This window comes from Stenella coeruleoalba (genome assembly GCF_951394435.1).
Source record: "Stenella coeruleoalba genome assembly, chromosome: 10".
In the NCBI taxonomy this organism is placed as follows: domain Eukaryota; kingdom Metazoa; phylum Chordata; class Mammalia; order Artiodactyla; family Delphinidae; genus Stenella; species Stenella coeruleoalba.
In genome coordinates, this window is record NC_137156.1 from 54519360 (window position 1) to 54537055 (window position 17696).

The window sequence follows — 17696 nt, forward strand, 5'->3', positions numbered from 1 at the left end:
TCTTTTTGCATTTTGGGTATTAACCCCTTATCAGGTATATCATATGCAAATATTTTCTTTCATTCTGTAGGTGGCCTTTTCATTTTGTTGATGCTTTCCCTTGCTATGCAAAAGCTTTTCAGTTTCAGTTAGTCCAATTTGTTTATTTTTGCTTTTGTTTCCCTTGCCTGAGGAGATATATAAAAAAAATATTGCTAAGACCAATGTCAGTGTACTGCCTGTGTTTTCTTCTAGAAGCTTTATGGTTTCAGGTCTTACATTTAAGTCTTTAATCCATTTTGAATTTATTTTTGTGCATGGTGTGAGAGAGTAGTTAAGTTTGATTCTTTTGCATGTAGCTGTTCAATTTTCTCAACACCATTTATTGAAGAGGCTGTTTTTTCCCCATTTTGTATTCTTGCCTCCTTTGTCTGAGATTAATTGCCCTTGTATGTGTGGGTTTTATTCTGGACTCTCTATTTTGTTCCATTGATCTGTCTGGTTTTGTGCCAGTACCATGCTGCTTTGATTACTGTAGCTTTGTAGTATAATTTGAAATCAGGGAGTGTGATACCTCCAGCTTCACTCTTCTTTCTCAAGAGTGTTTTTGCTATTTTGGGGTCTTTTGTGTTTCCATACACATTTTAGAATTATTTATTCTACTTCTGTGAAAAATGCTATTGATAGGGATTTTATTGAATCTGTAGCTTGCATTGGATAGTATGGTCATTTTAATAATATTAATTCTTCCAATCCATGAACATGGTATACATTTCAGTCTACTTTTGTTGTCTTTAATTTCTTTCATCAATATCTTATAATTTTCTGAGTACAGGTCTTTTACATCCTTAGATTTATTCTAAAGTATTTTATTTTTTTGGATGTGATTGTAAAGATTAGATTAAAGAGGATTCTAATCATGCAAAAAGAGTAAGTAAAGTGGCAAGATGATATGGCTTCTACTCCTACTCTGTCACCAATATTATGATATAAAAAATCTATTCATATTCTTAAAATGGCCTAAAATAATTGGAACTTCATATGTTGAGTGTGGAGATTAATTATTATGGGAGTTTTTGACCTAAAACAAATAGACTGCCAATTTTTCTCCAGCAAAAAAAAGGTTTACATGAGATAAGCCAAGAATTGCAGTTCAGGGTCTGCAACTAAGGCAAGCCACTTGGCAACTCCTCTGCAAAAATGAAAAGGAGAACTCTTTTACGGAGGGGAAAAGGAAGTTGGGCAGGCTATAGTAAACAGAATCTATGGTTTTTCACTGATTGATTTGTGAGAGTGTCTCATTGGCTGAGTGCTTGCTAGGAAAGAAGAGGACGTCTTTCTTCTTCCTGTTGGGCTCTTCATTGGTTTTAGGGCATGAGAGATCCCTCTTCTCGTCTCCCAACTCTTTTTAATTGAGGCTTCTGTTTATTAACTTTTTACAGGGTGAACACTCTGAAAAGTTTGGAAATTACTGGCAGATCAGAGAGATCATAGCATATGGAGTTAGATGTGTGTTTACACCAGGCTCTGTATCTTTATTAGATGGATGAGCTAGAACAAGTTAAAGACCTTTGGTGCAACTCAGTTTTCTCATCTGTAAAATAGGGGCAGTAACCTCAGGGGTAAAGGAGAGAGTTTTTAAGGCATCTAGCTTCATTTCTGGCATAATTGGTGTGCAAAAATATACAAGCTCCCTTAATTTTCCTCTTTTCTCAGTCCTATTTTGAACTTTATGAAATTTTGTTTCTCTAATACAGTATCAGGTAGGCAATGACAAATAAATCACAGAAGGATATTTATAATTTTCTTAGTTTAATTTTTTCTTATATCACTTGAAACTAGAATGGAGGCTAACAGTCATTATGAAATGTATCTTTTGTATTGGACTTGGGCATAGAGAAAAGGGTTTATAAGCTTTTGTCCTTGAAGCTATTTGTAATTGCTAGTAAAGAGTTACAATCCTTGCTGCATTTTTTTCTTAACATCTTTATTGGGGTATAATTGATTTACAGTGGTGTGTTAGTTTCTGCTTTACAACAAGGTGAATCAGCTATACATATACATGTATCCCCATATCTCCTCCCTCTTGCGTCTCCCTCCCACCCTCCCTATCCCACCCGTCTAGGTGGTCACAAAGCACCGAGCTATCTCCCTGTGCTATACGGCTGCTTATGGGTGTTGAATTCTGTTGAAAGCTCTTTCTGCATCTATTGAGATGATCATGTGGTTTTTATCCTTTAGTTTGTTAATATGGTGTCTCACATTGATAGATTTGCATATATTGAAGAATCCTTGCATTCCTGGAATAAACCCCATTTATCATGGTGTATGATCATTTTAATGTGCTGTTGCATTCTGTTTGCTAGTATTTTGTTGAGGATTTTTGCATGTATGTTCATCAGTGATATTGGCCTGTAGTTTTCTTTCTTTGTGACATCTTTGTCTGGTTTGGGTATCAGGGTGATGGTTGCTTCATAGAATGAGTTTGGGAGTGTTCCTCCCTTGGCTATATTTTGGAAGAGTTTGAGAAGGATGGGTGTTAGCTCTTCTCTAAATATTTGATAGAATTCGCGTGTGAAGCTATCTGTTCCTGGGCTGTTTGTTGGAAGATTTTTATTCTCAGTCTCAATTTCAGTGCTTGTGATAGGTCTGTTTATATTTTCTATTTCTTCCTGGTTCAGTCTCGGAAGGTTGTTCTTTTCTAAGAATTTGTCCATTTCTTCCAGGTTGTCCATTTTATTGGCATAGAGTTGCTTGTAGTAATCTCTCATGATCCTTTGTATTTCTGCAGTATCAGTTGTTACTTCTCCTTTTTCATTTCTACTTCTATTGAATTGAGTCCTCTCCCTTTTTTTCTTGATGAGTCTGCCTAATGGTTTATCAATTTTGCTTAACTTCTCAAAGAACCAGCTTTTAGTTTTATCGATCTTTGTTTTTTCCTTCATTTCTTTTTCATTTATTTCTGATCTGATCTTTATGATTTCTTTCCTTCTGCTAATTTTGAGGGTTTTTTGTTCTTCTTTCTCTAATTGCTATAGGTGTAAGGTTACGTGTTTTATTTGAGATGATTCCTGTTTCTTGAGGTAGGATTGTATTGCTATAAAGTTTCCTCTTAGAACTGCTTTTTCTGCATCCCATAGGTTTTGGGTTGTTGTGTTTTCATTGTCATTTGTTTCTAGGTTTTTTTTGATTTCTTCAGTAATCTCAGTAAGTGTAGTAATCACTACAGTTATTTAGTAGTGTATTGTTTAGCCTCCACGTGTTTGTATTTTTTACAGATTTTTTTCCTGTAATTGATGTCTACACTCATAGCTTTATGATTGGAAAAGATACTTGGTACGATTTCAGTTTTCTTAAATTTACCAAGGCTTGATCTGTGACCCAAGGTATGATGTATTCTGGAGAATATTCCATGAGCACTTGAGAAGAAAGTGTATTCTGTTGTTTTTGGATGGAATGTCCTATAAATATCAATTAAGTCCCTCTTGTTTAATATATCATTTAAAGCTTGTGTTTCCTTATTTATTTCCATTTTGGATGATCTGTCCTTTGGTGAAAATGGGGTGTTAAAAACTGCTACTATGATTGTGTTACTGTTGATTTCCCCTTTTATGGTGTTAGCATTTGCCTTATGTATTGAGGTGCTCCTATATTGGGTGCATAAATATGTACAATTGTTATATCTTGTTCTTGGATTGATCCCTTGATCATTACGTAGTGTCCTTCTTTGTCTCTTGTAATAGTCTTTATTTTAATGTGTATTTTATCTGATATGAGAATTGCTACCCCAGGTTTCTTTTGATTTCCGTTTGCATGGAATATCTTTTTCCATCTCCTCACTTTTCGTCTATATGTGTCGCTAGGTCTGAAGTGGGTCTCTTCTAGACAGCGTATATACAGGTCTTGTTTTTGTATCCATTCAGCCAGTCTTATGTCTTTTGATTGGAGCATTTTTTACATTTAAGGTAATTATCGATATGTATGTTCCTATTACCATTTTATTAATTGTTTTGGGTTTATTATTGTAGGTCTTTTCCTTCTCTTGTTTTTCCTGCCTAAATAAGTTCCTTTAGCATTTGTTGTAAAGCTAGTTTGGTGGTGCTGAATTCTTTTTGCTTTTGCTTGTTTGTAAAGGTTTTAATTTCTCCGTCAAATCTGCATGACATCCTTGCTGGGCAGAGTAATCTTTCTTGTAGGTTTTTCCCTTTCATCACTTTAAATATGTCCTGCCACTCCCTTCTGGCTTGCAGAGTTTCTGCTGAAAGACCAGCTGTTAACCTTATGGGGATCCCCTTGTATGTTATTTGTTGTATTTCTCTTGCTGCTTTTAATATTTTTTCTTTGTATTTAATTTTTGATAGTTTGATTAATATATGTCTTGGTGTGTTTCTTCTTAGATTTATCCTGGATGGGACTCTCTGCACTTCCTGGACTTGAATGACTATTTCCTTTCCCATGTTAGGGAAATTTTCAACTATAATCTCTTCAAATATTTTCTCAGTCCTTTTCTTTCTCTCTTCTTCTTCTGGGACCCCTATAATTTGACTATTCATGTGTTTAATGTTGTCCCAGAGATCTCTAAGACTGTCCTCAATTCTTTTCATTCTTTTTTTCTGCTTTGCAGTTGTTATTTCCACTATTTTATCTTTCAAGTCACTTCGTCTAGGTCCTTGTTAAAATGTTTATTTTATTTTCTGCATTCTATTTCCAAGATTTTGGATTGACATTACCCTGAGTTCTTTTTCAGGAAGACTGCCTATTTCCTCTTCATTTGTTTGGTCTGGTGGGTTTTTACCTTGCTCCTTCATCTGCTGTGTGTTTCTCTGTCTTCTCATTTTGCTTCATTTACTGTGTTTGGGGTCTCCTTTTCACAGGATGCAGGTTTGTAGTTCCCACTGTATGTGGTATCTGCCCCCAGTGGCTAAGGTTGTTTCAGTGGGTTGTGTAGGCGTCCTGGTGGAGGGGATTGGTGCCTGTGTTCTGGTGGATGAGGCTGGATCTTGTATTTCTGGTGGGCAAGACCATGTCCAATAGTGTGTTTTCAGGTGTCTCTGACATTATTATGATTTTCGGCAGCCTCTCTGCTAATGGGTGTGTTTGTGTTCCTGTCTTGCTAGTTGTTTCTTGCCACATTTTTATTGGTACTAATACATGCATAACGTTTGACCTGTTGAAAGAGATTGTTAAAAGTCTGGGTCTGTGATATTGTGATTTATATATTTCTGTTATGTATTTGGTCTTCTTACTAAGTTCCTGGCTCACAGCTCCCTAGACCCTCGGAATTTCCTGTGATAAGATCAATAAAGGTTTCTTTTGTTATGTTAACTAGGTGACTTGGGGAAATCCTTTAGGTAACCAAAGGATGTAGCACTGGTTGTGAAAAGAATGAAGCAAGTGATGAGAGGGATGGAACTTTCAGTCCCCCCCCACTTCACCTCCGGGGAGGGGAGTGGTGCTGGAAGTTGAGTTCAGTTGCCAGTGGCCGGTGAGTTAATCAATTGTGCCTGTGTAAGGAAGCCTCCATTAAAAACCAAAAGAACAATGTTCAGAGAGCTTTTGGTCTGGTGAACATGTTGAGGTACTGAGAGAGTGGTACACCTGGAAAGGGCAGGGAAGTTCTGCACCCCTGCCCCATACCCTCCCTACTGCCCTATACATCTTTTCCAAAACTGACTTTTCCTGAGTTATATCCCTTTATAGTAAACAAGCAATGTGGTAAGTAAAATGTTTCTCTGAGTTCTGTGAGCTGCTCTAGCAAATTAATCAAACCTTAGGAGCTGGCCTTGGGAACTTCTGATTTATAGCCAGCGTATCAGAAGCACAGGTAACAACCTACTCTCCTGACTGGTTGGTGTCTGAAGTTGGGGGTGGGGGTAGTCTAGTGGGACTGAACCCTCAACCTGTGCAATCTAATGCCCTCTCCAGATAGGTAGTGTCAGAATTGAGTTGAATTATAGGACATCCAGCTTGTGTCCCGAGAATTGCTTGTTGGAACCCCCCTCCAGTGTTGGAATTGATATCAGAACCTATTTAGGGTCTCAGGTTGGGCTCTCTAGAAGCAGAGCCTGACACAAGGATTTAGGAGTCTCTGGTTTACTGAGAGTATCTTCACAAATAAACAAAGCAAAAGAAAACAAAACCCAAAGCACCCCCCACCCCAAACCAACCAAACAACTGGGAAAGCTCCCAAAGTAATAAGGAAGAAGGGAGCTGGGTAAGGCAAGGTAAGGGGCCAGGAACGTAGAGTATAACTTGGCTCACTCCAAGGGGGGGCTCTGGGTCATAAACAGCACCACAAACTTGTCTTCCCTCCTGGCAAACAGATCGGGCTTTTTACCACTAAATCCAGCACAGGTCATTGGCTGCTCCTATGTGGGTAGGGAGGTGGGGGAGAGTTGTAGCTTCACTGGCCAGGTGGCTCCTATCAGCCAGGGAGAATTTTCCAGAGAAGGGGACTGCTGTGACCCTACCTACCATGAGGTGGACAAATTCACTCTTACTGGAGAACGCTTTTACTGTCTTATGGCATGTGCCAGCAACAGAATGTCAGGTGTTTGTCTGCCAATAACAAGCATTCTCTTGATAGCCCAGAGCAGCACTGTCAAATAGAAATATGAAATGGACCATGTATGTGATGTAAAATTTTCTAATATCTCCATTAAAAAAGTAAAGCAAAACAGGTAAAATTAGGGTTAATATTATATTTCACTTTACCTCTATGTATCCAAACATTACCATGTTGACAGGCAAGTAATATAAAATTATTTATGATATTTTACATTCTTATTTTTGTAGTAGGTCTTCGAAATATGGGATGATTTTCCATGCGGATAATGGCAACATATTGGACAGCACTAGACCTCAGAGTCTAGATGGGTGGTTGACTTCAAAGGGGCCACCTTGTTGTCAGATCCCAATCAAACCATAAATTGTGTTTATATTTTCCTGTACAGCATACACTTGTGGAAGTAGCATGAAGATATGAGCATATCTTTTAGGAGAAGTGGGGAAATAATGGACTTTGTAGTGAGTAGGCTTGGATTTAAATTCTCATTCTGCCATTTACTGCTTTTGGCTAATGTATTTAACTCCAATTTATTTGAATCTGTTTCCTCAAGTGGGAAATGGGATAATGTTTACATGGTGGGGTTGAGGATTGGAGACATGCCTGGCCTTGAAGAGGTGTCAGTATGCCAGTAGTTAGTGTAACCTCATTGTAGTAGTGGAGTGTGTGCCCCACGTGGAGAAGATACACAGATATCCATTTTCTCTATCTTCTCTCTGTCTTCTCCATCTCCCATTTTCTCTTCTCTCCTGGTTATTGCATATTCAACTTTTCCACTTTCTTTCCTACGGTGTATCTTTTCATTCACAAATTTGAGTGAAACATTCTTGAAAGTATTGTTTTGAGGCTAGTTTCCTTAAAAACAAAGATTTTCAAAGATTAAAGCTACCTTAGAGGTCCAGTTCAAGTGTCATGTGTGAAGACACTCGTTTGCATGTTTCTTTCCTTCCTTCCCTCCTTCCTTCCTTCATCTACTAGCTCCTCCCAGTAAGCTCACAGTCCTCACTCTGAAATTCTTAGGGTTTGGTGTTTGTTATTTTTGTATGTCAGAATGCTTAAATCCATAGGTTAGCCACAAAAAAGTTCAGCTCTGCTTATACTTTTTACCAAAACAAGCCTTATAAGCATCAGGAAAAAAATAAATAAAAAAGATCAGTCCTATGACTAATACAGTAGAAAGATTTTCTTTTTGCTATTTTTTTTTTCCTGCAGTGTGTCCCACATTGTCACTACTTAACAGATGGCATTGTGATTGTGTAATTGCTGTAATGAATATAATTAATAATGCAACTGACTATGATCTCAGCCTTATTTCCTTTACTAACATTGAAAGGGTCCTGAAATGTTTCCAGTTGAGTTCACAGACTTCTTTTTAAATTAGCTCATCCACCACATGGCTAAACACCCTGGGGAAGAACAGCAGCCAAATCTCTGAGCGGTGTACAACCGGTAACCATTCTATATAAACAGAAGCCTTTATGTACTTCGCAAATGTGCCCACAGTTCACAGGTGATCTAAAATAATTATTCTCTCAATAGCCCAGAGAAGTACTCTCTCACAGAAATAGAACCTGAACCGCATATGTAATTAAACATTTTCTAGTAGCCACATTAAAAACTAAAAAGAAACAGGCAAAATTAATTTTAATAGTATATTTTACTTAGCCCAATAGAAAACAGCTTTTTTCAATACATCTCTTGCCATCTATAACCATCCTAAGCTTCCTCAAGAACAAAATGAAAATTGCATGCTAAATGGATTGCAGAAGCAAAGCCCCATGACAGTGAACAACACGTGATAGACAACTTCTCGGACTCTGAACATGAGATGGTCAAAGCCAGATTTGGCCTATGGTAATTAAGGTGATGAGGTTCAGATAAGTCTCACGTCTGGAGTTTGTGTAGGAGGGCAGGAAATCATGCTTGGACAAGGAAAGAGCTAGTTAATGATCATATTTAAAGGTCATTCATTTACTTTTCCAATAGCCTAGTGACACTTATCCTAAGTTACAGTAGACATGTTATAAAATGTCACAGATTTATGGACCATTGCCATATGGAGGGCTTAGATCCTAAGACTGGTTTGTACAGAACTGTGACTCCATATTGTTATTGATAACATAATTAGAGGAAACTGTTTTGGCTAGAACAGGAGGTTGGTATCAACAGTTTGACAGCTCAGCTTTATTCAGTGCTCTCATCTTCTGGAGAACCTATAGATTCCCACGCTGATTCATTAGTAGAATAGGAAAATATTGTTGTGGTCCATTAAAATATGGTGTAAGATAGGGGAGCACGGAGTGGTCCTCTAAGATCTTACAGTAGAGAATGACACAGGTACAAGGCAAAGGATGAATTTTTAGGGGGACAAATTATTGGTGTATTTGCCTTCTTAGTATTTGCCATGACTATAAAATAAAAAGGTGACTTTTCCAGTGTAGTAAATTAGTTATATTTACTTAATAGATAAACTTCCTTAATTACTAGTGATTCTGAAAAATGTTAAGGAAATTAAAGAAGGAGGTCAAACTTGAGAAAGAAAAAATTAATGACCACATGGCCAGTTGGAAAATACGGCTAGTAAGATGGAACCAACAAAATATGAGAGATGAACAAAATGGCAGCCCAGTAAATGTGGTGGGCGTTTTTTTGGTGGCCCTTCATTATCCAATTTATCTTCTTTGGCAGTATCACTCTGATTTCCATAGGGGAAATATTTCTTTCTTCACTGCATGTGATCTGATGGGACTATCAGTCCAGGGTTGTTGCACTGCACTCCTCCAGAAAAAAGGAAGACCTATGGCCCAAGCCATGTTGATTGGTCTCTTCACCCTAGCTCTCTGAGTCTTGTGTAAAAAGATTCAGTGGTAGAAAAATAAGTTGGAACAGATTAATTCTGGGGGCATGCCCTGAACAGACCCTCCATCACTTTCTTCTTCCTAAAGCTTCAGTTCTTGGACTTCTCAAATCCCAGTTTTCTAAGTTTCCCATTGATTAAGAGTTGTGCAGTATCTTTCCAATTAATTCCATTTTGTGGAAGTTAGCTAGAGTTATCTTATTAACTTATCACAGGAGTAGGCTACTTTGGCCCATGGGCAAAATATTACCTACGATTTACTTTTTGTAAATGAAGTTTTATTAGAACACGTCAATGTTCATTCATTTAAGTATTGCCGACAATTGCTTTAATGAGGCAACAGCGGAGTTGAGTAGTTGTGACAGAAACCATATGACCCTTAAGCCTAAAATATTCCTTATCTGGCCTTTTAAGAAAAAGTTTGCTGACTTTAGGCTTATCGAATGTCTTAGATTGAGTCCTTTTGGGAGCAGTCTCTAAAATAAGGATTTTATTGCAAGTACCTTATTTGTGAGGTGATTCTGAAAAAAGGAGTGGGGAAGTGAAATAGGAGAGGGAAGAAAGCAATAAAGGCTCCTGCTGTGGGTGATGATCTCAACTCCAGTGGCATATACGGGGAGACAGTGTAGAACATGCTGCAGAGTTTCCCCATCTGTAGGTTGACGAAACCAGAGTTGAAACCTGCTTGCAGGATCGGTTACTCTCCTGTACTTCTGGTCTACCTGGTACCTAGCAGGATGGGCTCCAACTGAAAGGGGAAAATCTCTGTGGGTTGCCATTTAATTTTGTTGATGGTTTCTTTTTCTATTTAGGAGTTTTTTGGTTTGATGTACTCCTACTTATTAATTTTTGCTTCTGTTGCTTGAGCTTTGGGTGTCATACCCAAGAAATCGTTGCCATGACCAATGTTAAGGTTTCCCTATTTTTTCTTCTAGGAGTTTTATAGTTTCAGGTCTTATGTTTAAGTCTTTAATCCACTGTGAGTTAATTTTTGTGCGTGGGAGAAGATACGGTTCCAGTTTCATTCTTCTGCATGTGGCTGTCATGTTTTCCCATCACCATTTATTGGAGAGACTATTCTTTCCCCATTGACTATTTTTGGCTCTCTTGTCAAATATTAATTGAATTGTAGAGTTGAGGATTTATTTCTGGGCTTTCCATTCTGTTTTATTGGTCTATGTGTCTATTTTCATGCCAGTATCATACTGTTAGATCACTATAGCTTCATAGTATAGTTTGAAGTCAAGAAGTGTGATGCCTCCAGCTTTGTTCTGTCTCACAATTGCTTTGGTTATTTGAAACTTCACTTTGTGCTATGTGAAAACTATACTGAAGATGGAGATAAGACTGTAAGCAGAAGACAAGTTGAGAAGTTTCTGAAATGTTCCAAGTAGGGCATGGACTACCCAACGGGTTTTTTGAAATGGGTGGAGGGGAAGAGACAGATTCAACAGATGTCCAGTAGAAAGAATCCACCAGACTTGTGCATGTAGTGGCAGAGCTGGAGGACAGACAGCCATCTCAGGGCTCCTGGCTCAGAGATCATTTACCAAGCAGGGAGTATAAGAATGGGCTTTGCTTTGGTAATGCTCAGTGTGGCATGGGATCCTATGTATTCCGCAAATCTCTTTCTCTACTTGCACACAGCAAGACCATCTCTCTCATTCTCTCCTGCATTGGGAAGGACTATGGTACTGAATTTAGGTCAGTAGAATTCTGTTAGAAGTGAAATGTGCCATTTCCAGACCCGATCCCCCAGGTACAATCTTCCATGCACTTTCTCCTCATCAGCTTACTAGATGCAATGGATGGAGCGGAAGACTGAGCCCAGGGAATAGTAAAGCTACCACATGGAAGGAATCTGTATCCTTGAATGAGTATAGAACAGAGACCTCTCTCCCCCAGCAGCCCTGCATTGGACTGTGACATGAGCGAGGGGATAAAAAAACCTCATAATCTTAAGCTATTGAGATTTGGAGGTTATTTGCTTTAGCAGTTAGCAGACCATGACTGATAAGCTTGGTTTGAGAGGTTCATGGGAGAACCAAGCAGCTAGAAAGTGTGGTTCTGGAGCTAAGACTCAAAGGTCATGAGATAAGAATGGGGATCAACAGCTGTCTTTCTTCTCCACCCCCTACCTGTGGGTTGCATCTGCATCTCTGCTTGAATTACTTTTCTTGGTGAATTATGTAACGTTCTTCTTCATCACTCAGGTCAGAGGCCTGACTGTAGTTCTGTACTTCTCCATTGTCATCCACATTCATGGTGATGAACTGTGCCAGGTTTGCCTCCTTCACATCTCATGTATTTACTTGCCTGTCGTTTCATCCCCATGCTGCTTCACTCATCAATTCTTTGCTTGTCCTGTGTGTTCTAGGATGTTTAGCAGTATCATTTGCCTTGCTAGATGCCTGTAGTACAGCCTCACAAGTTGTAACAACCAGAAATGTCTCCAGATAGTGCCAAACATCTTCTGGGGGGCAAAACTGCTCCCTCAGTTAAGACTTCAAGGACTCAGAACACCTGAGGACTTAAGACTTGGAGGATGAGAATGGGAGATTTTCATTTCTGATGGTATTCAATAGAATTCTCAGGCTCTAGATGGAAACACATGTCAACAACGAAATAAAAGACAAAGTTAGCACAGTTAACAATGCAAACATCATTGGATTAAGTGTAATTTTTTAGTAAACTCTCATGGCAGTTATTTCCTTGGAGTAACACTCATTAGGATCCCTGGGTTCAGATATATCTGTCAAAAATATGTCTCCTTTATACACGTGCTCTCCACATACCTACCTGGGTTTGCTGGCAATCTCAGCTATGGGAAGCACAGAGTGACTCCAATACTGGAATAATTACCCAGTTCAACCTAGGACAGTGGTGGCTGAGGCCTGAAATTGTAATTGTGGTCTCACAAGGTTTGCCCACACGCCTAGTGCTAGATGCCCTATGTCTTTTACGCCTCTGAAAAATCTTGTTTTCTTGTGTTTCTGTTGACTAGTGGGGAGGAGATTACATTTGGATGAAGAAAGAAGCTGAAACTCTGTTGGAGTTAATTAACTGACTCTGAATTCGAAGCTCAGTCTAGAGAAATAATCCTACCCACCTTACATCACCCGGGCTGCCCTCTGATTGCCTTGCCTGTGCTTATAATTTCCTCATTTAATTGAAGCTTGAGTCAATTCTTTGAGGTGTTTCAGTAAGGAAATATTGCCAGGTGGAGCTGAAAGGGATCATCAGTTGAACCAGACGAAATAATTTCTGGAATAAAATCCCAGCAAGTTGGGGGCACTAACTTTCTCATATTTTTAAAATGAGAAATGTAGCTGTTGGTTGTCAAACTCAAGAGTTGAGCACATGGGAAGTGCCTTAAGTAATGCCCTCACTGGGTGCTGAAGGAGGGAACCTCAGCCTAGCCCCTCAGCAGCATCTCCTGGCATCACCCTGCAACTTAGCCATGCCAGATTCCTTACATACCTTGGAATACCCTGAACCTTTTTATCCTGTGCCTTTTCTCCTGCTGTGTTGTCATCCTCCTCCCTTGTCTGTCTGGTGAATTTCACACATCATTAAGAAACTTCCTGTGCTTCCTCCTCACTGAAGTACCACTGATGACCCTATGTGGTTACTTCCTTCTATAGTTCCCATGTCACACAATTTGGAAACTCGCTGTCTTGGAATTACTAATTATCTGTTTTTTCCAACACTGATCAAAACTCTGAAGATGGGTACTGTGCTTTGTTTCCCTTTATACTTCTGTCTAGCATTGTATCCTCAGGTGGTGTATTCATCAACGACAAACTGTATTTCTCCAGAGAAGGCAGGTTTAAGTGACCCAGTAGCAAAGAGCTGGCAAGAGGCTGTATGCCCAGCTTGAATTATCTTATAGAGAAGAATGCTGTTGCTGTTATGCGTCTATCAACCCAACCACCATGTAATGCAATTTTCGGCTGATTTAACTGGCAATTTCCACATATTGAGTATCAAAACCAAACCAGTTATACTGTTGACCTAATCCAGCAGGTTGAGTCTGCCGTTGAGGCTCTGTCAGTAACTTCAACTGTGCATACTTGCTGGGGAACATGGAAGCATGCAGGAAAAATGAGACATGGGCATATACCTACTTGAGAGGAATGTTGAAGGAGAGATTTTATCTTTTCACTCTTTCCTTTGCTATGAGAATTTTTACGAGGCTGGCTGGTGAAAAAGGCACGTCAGACTTATGGCCGTGCTTGCACGTGCATGAGCGTGACTTTGTACATACCCACCCAACGTCCCCTTGAATCATTCTGGCGGCTGTTTTCCTCCCCCGGGTTCAGGAGGACTTCTGCCAGCTGTGAAGGAAAACTGCTACTAATAAATGCTACCCTGGGCCAGTGACCTTTACCAGGAATTATCTGTTACTAGGACATGAACCAGCACGTGTGGAAAAGCCTGCACAGAAATCTGTTGGGGAGGATGGAACAGAGCAGGAAGAGGAGAGCTGACCAGTCAGGAACGCAGCTGTGGTGGAATGCTCCATGGATCTGGAGTGTTTTCAGTCATGGATTCCCTGGAGCAGGTGGAGGGGGAGGAAAGGATCAGAAGGACCACATACCCACTCCCCACTGCCTGCTCCATCACTGGCCAGCCCCAGTGTTCCCAGCATGCTCCGTGCTTTTTGCTGTAAACAGGCTCTGAATCCTCTGCTGCTGAAGGCAGGAGGAGCAAAAAAAAAAAACCTCAAATTAAAAACAATTCAGTTTGAACTGTTGCTAAAAAGCTCACCCCTGAGAACTCCCTGGTGGTCCAGTGGTTAGGACACCACGCTTCCACTACAGGGGGCATGGGTTCCACCCCTGGTTGTGGAACTAAGATCCCACAAACCACATGATGCGGCCAAGAAAAACAAAAAACTCGCCCTTCTGAGCCCAGAGGTGGGTTTAGGTTTTGTAGGGCTGAACGCTTATATAAGTAGTGTGTATGCGTGCACATGTTTGTAGGTCTCTCAAAACAAATAACCTTTAAAATACAAAATTAGGTATAAAAATCATACAAACGATAACGTTAAAGTGCTGAAATACACCACATCACATAAAGCCCAGAAAATATAGATTTTATTGACTACCTGCCAACTTTTATCAGTTAATAATTTTAACTGCTATTATATATTTATTTATACATATCTTTAAGATATATATATTTAAATATGTGTGTAGATAATTCTATAAAATCTACAAAAATATTCTGAAATTAAGGTGTAAATAGTTACAAATAAATACATTAAAATTGTTGCCACATTGTACCGAGATCCATAATTATATAATCAAATAACTCATTATATATCTTGACTTAACAGATAATGTGTAGGTGGTTTGTCGTTGGAACACTTGTTTCTTCAGGTGGATTTGTGGAATCAGAGACCTTCTTGTGTACCTCTTGGCCTGGGATCACCAGACTTTGTCTGATGTATCAGATATGCTAAGATCTGATTTGATTCGTTGGGACACATGTGACGTGCAGCTTGACACAGTGCTGTATCCACTATCTGCTGTACTGCTTCAGGTTTGTACTTGCAAACCCAGGGATTTGGTTTGCTATATTCAATTTTGCATAAAGAATTCAATGAAGAAGGCATTTGTAACTATTTAAGATGCATCATCAAGTATATTCATGGCAGGAGAACAATTTGACTTGGGATTGATTAGAACAAAGTCTTCCGGTTACAAATTTACATGTATGTTAATTAGAACAAGTTTCCACAGACTAGCTTCTGACTCCACACATTTTAAAACATTTTTTTTCTTCATTGCCTGCATACGTCTGATGCCCAGAGCTTTGGGATGTGTTTGTATCACATTTCCACCTCGAGTCCCATGTCATGACGTTCAGCACAGCAAGAGTATTCCTGAAAGTTCTTCCCATCTTCTTACAGCAATAATTTTACATGGAAGGGGCTGAGAGCCACATAACTATGTCCTACTGTACCCAAACAAAATATATGCCTTTCCTTACTGGATTTAAAAGTAAAGATGGTCACCCTAATGTTACCCTGCCTGAGAGAGCAGAGACTGTTTTAAGCAATTGTGGTTTTTTAAAAAAATATTTATTTATTTATATTTTTATTTAAAAATTTTTTATTGGAGTATAGTTGATTTATAATGCTGTGTTAGTTTCAGGTGTATGGCAAAGTGAATCAGTTATACATATACATATATCCACTCTTTTTTAGGTTATTTTCCCATATAGGTCACTACAGAGTGTTGAGTAGAGTTCCCTGTGCTATACAGTAGGTTCTTATTAGTTATCTATTTTATATATAGTAGTGTGTATATGTCAATCTCAATCTCCCAATTTATCCTTCCCCCCTACTATTCCCCCGTGGTAACCATAAATTTGTTTTCTACATCTGTGACTCTATTTCTGTTTTGTAAATAAATTCATTTGTATCAATACCATGTTTTTAGATTCCACATATAAGCAATAGCATATGATATTTGTCTCTCTCCGTCTGACTTACCTCACTTAGTATGACAATCTCTAGGTCTATCCATGTTGCTGCAGATGGCATTATTTCATTCTTCTTTATGGCTGAGTAATATTCCATTGTATATATGTACCACATCTTCTTTATCTAGCAATTGTGGTTTAAACGTCTTACTTTTGCAAATTTTGCAAAAGTTTAATATCTTGGGAACACATTACTATAGCTCCTCCCAGGGCCTTGGAAGAGCCCTGTGCTAGTGAAGATTTCTGAAGTTTAAGTTTCATTACTGTCATTATAGACCTTCCCTGGTTTTAGCTAGAAGTCTATGGATTATCTGACTTGCTGGTTATAGCTGGTTATAGCTTTGGGAGAGTTTTCATTCATTCATTCATGCATTAATTTTTTCCTTCATATTTCATTTGTTTGATTCTCTAGCATTTATATATTGTTATAGTATATTGCCCACTGTGTGATGGGACAGACAGACAGATAGACAAAAGCCTAACCCAAAGTCCAGAGTCTCAGTCTCCTTCTCCAGGTCCTATCCCCGTGGTTACTTTTGTAAGAAACAGAAACAGTATTTGTTGTTTTCTCTCTGGATTGACAGCTGATTTCAAAGGGGTCACAAGGTACAGGATCCCTTCCAACTCTCCTTGCTGTGTGGTCCAGAGAGCTTTCACTTCATCTTTTTCCCACTGTTAACTCCTGTTGGACCAACCCATCTCTCTCCTCCAACCACCAAGAGAATCAGAAATTCTGATGTGTTGGGCAGACACAGATACTTTGCTAGAAAGAGAAGTAGAACCTTGTGCTTTGAGGATCTCCAGGTAAGAATTCTTAATCCCAAATGGCGCTTCTGTCCTACCACTTCATGTCATGGGTGTCTGAGTCTTCCCATGAGGGACTCATTCTATTCTTGAAGACCTGTCATCTCACGAACAGAAGTTTTTTCCTTTCTCTTATGATCTTGGGCCAGTTATTTATCTCAGTGAACCTCAGGCTCTGCATCTATAAACCCAGGTATAATGAGGGGAAAATGATAGAGCATTTGAGGGATGGTTGGTGAGCAGGAAGTTATGAACAAGGGTAATTTCCTTTCCATTAGGAACTGAGTGTTCAGGGCAGGTGCATTTTGAAAGAAGATGCAGAACAAGCTTTACAGTGCTGTGTTCTTGTGTGAGGACATAGAAGCTGCATGTAGAAACCCCCATCTGGCTGGATACTCAGCATGTGACAAACCTCTTAGTGAATGTGTTTATTTAAAACACATTGCTGGATTGCCCAAGGGTGTATTTTACAAAAATATATATATATTGCTGGAAATTAAAAATTATTTGAAGAAAGTGAAAATTTGGGCAAATTTGTAAAATTTCTTTAGTCCATTTCCTTGCACCCAGCACCAATCCAGGCACATGGGATTGTCCAATCTCAGAAATATAGAAAGGGCATGCAGCTATGTCCCAATTTATATTTTTTATTGTGTACCACGTTACCTATCATGTTGCTATTAGAGCAGATAATATTTGGTCCATAATGTACCAAAGGGAGGGATATTAATTTTCATTTGGGTCGGATCTGAAAACTGCTCTGCACACCCTGAGTGACATCTCATTTTTCCTGATAATGATGTTGATATGTCTCTGGAATACCCATATGCTCAGCATTTGCTGCTTCAAACTTGTTCATCATTAATTATGGCTATACAGAAGCTGCCAAAAATCAAGCTCTATGGAAGATTTAAGTTTGAGCTCAGAAGTGGGTGAAATTTGTATGTAGAGGGAGAAACAGACTCAAAGAGGTGAAGTTTGCACAACCAGGGAGTAGCA

The 17696-nt window shown here is 39.0% G+C and overlaps 1 protein-coding gene across 8 annotated transcripts in view; it reads left to right on the forward strand.

Annotated features, from left to right (window-relative positions):
- ARPP21 (cAMP regulated phosphoprotein 21) overlaps positions 1-17696 on the forward strand; it is a 1021360-nt gene that overhangs the window by 142540 nt on the left and 861124 nt on the right. The window contains exon 2 of one of the 8 annotated variants that reach the window (XR_013830176.1): positions 14743-14948. The exons of the other annotated variants lie outside the window; for them this stretch is intronic. The gene's annotated coding sequence lies outside the window, so the exon portion shown is untranslated. The remainder of the gene's footprint in view (positions 1-14742; positions 14949-17696) is intronic. 8 annotated transcript variants of the gene reach the window in all.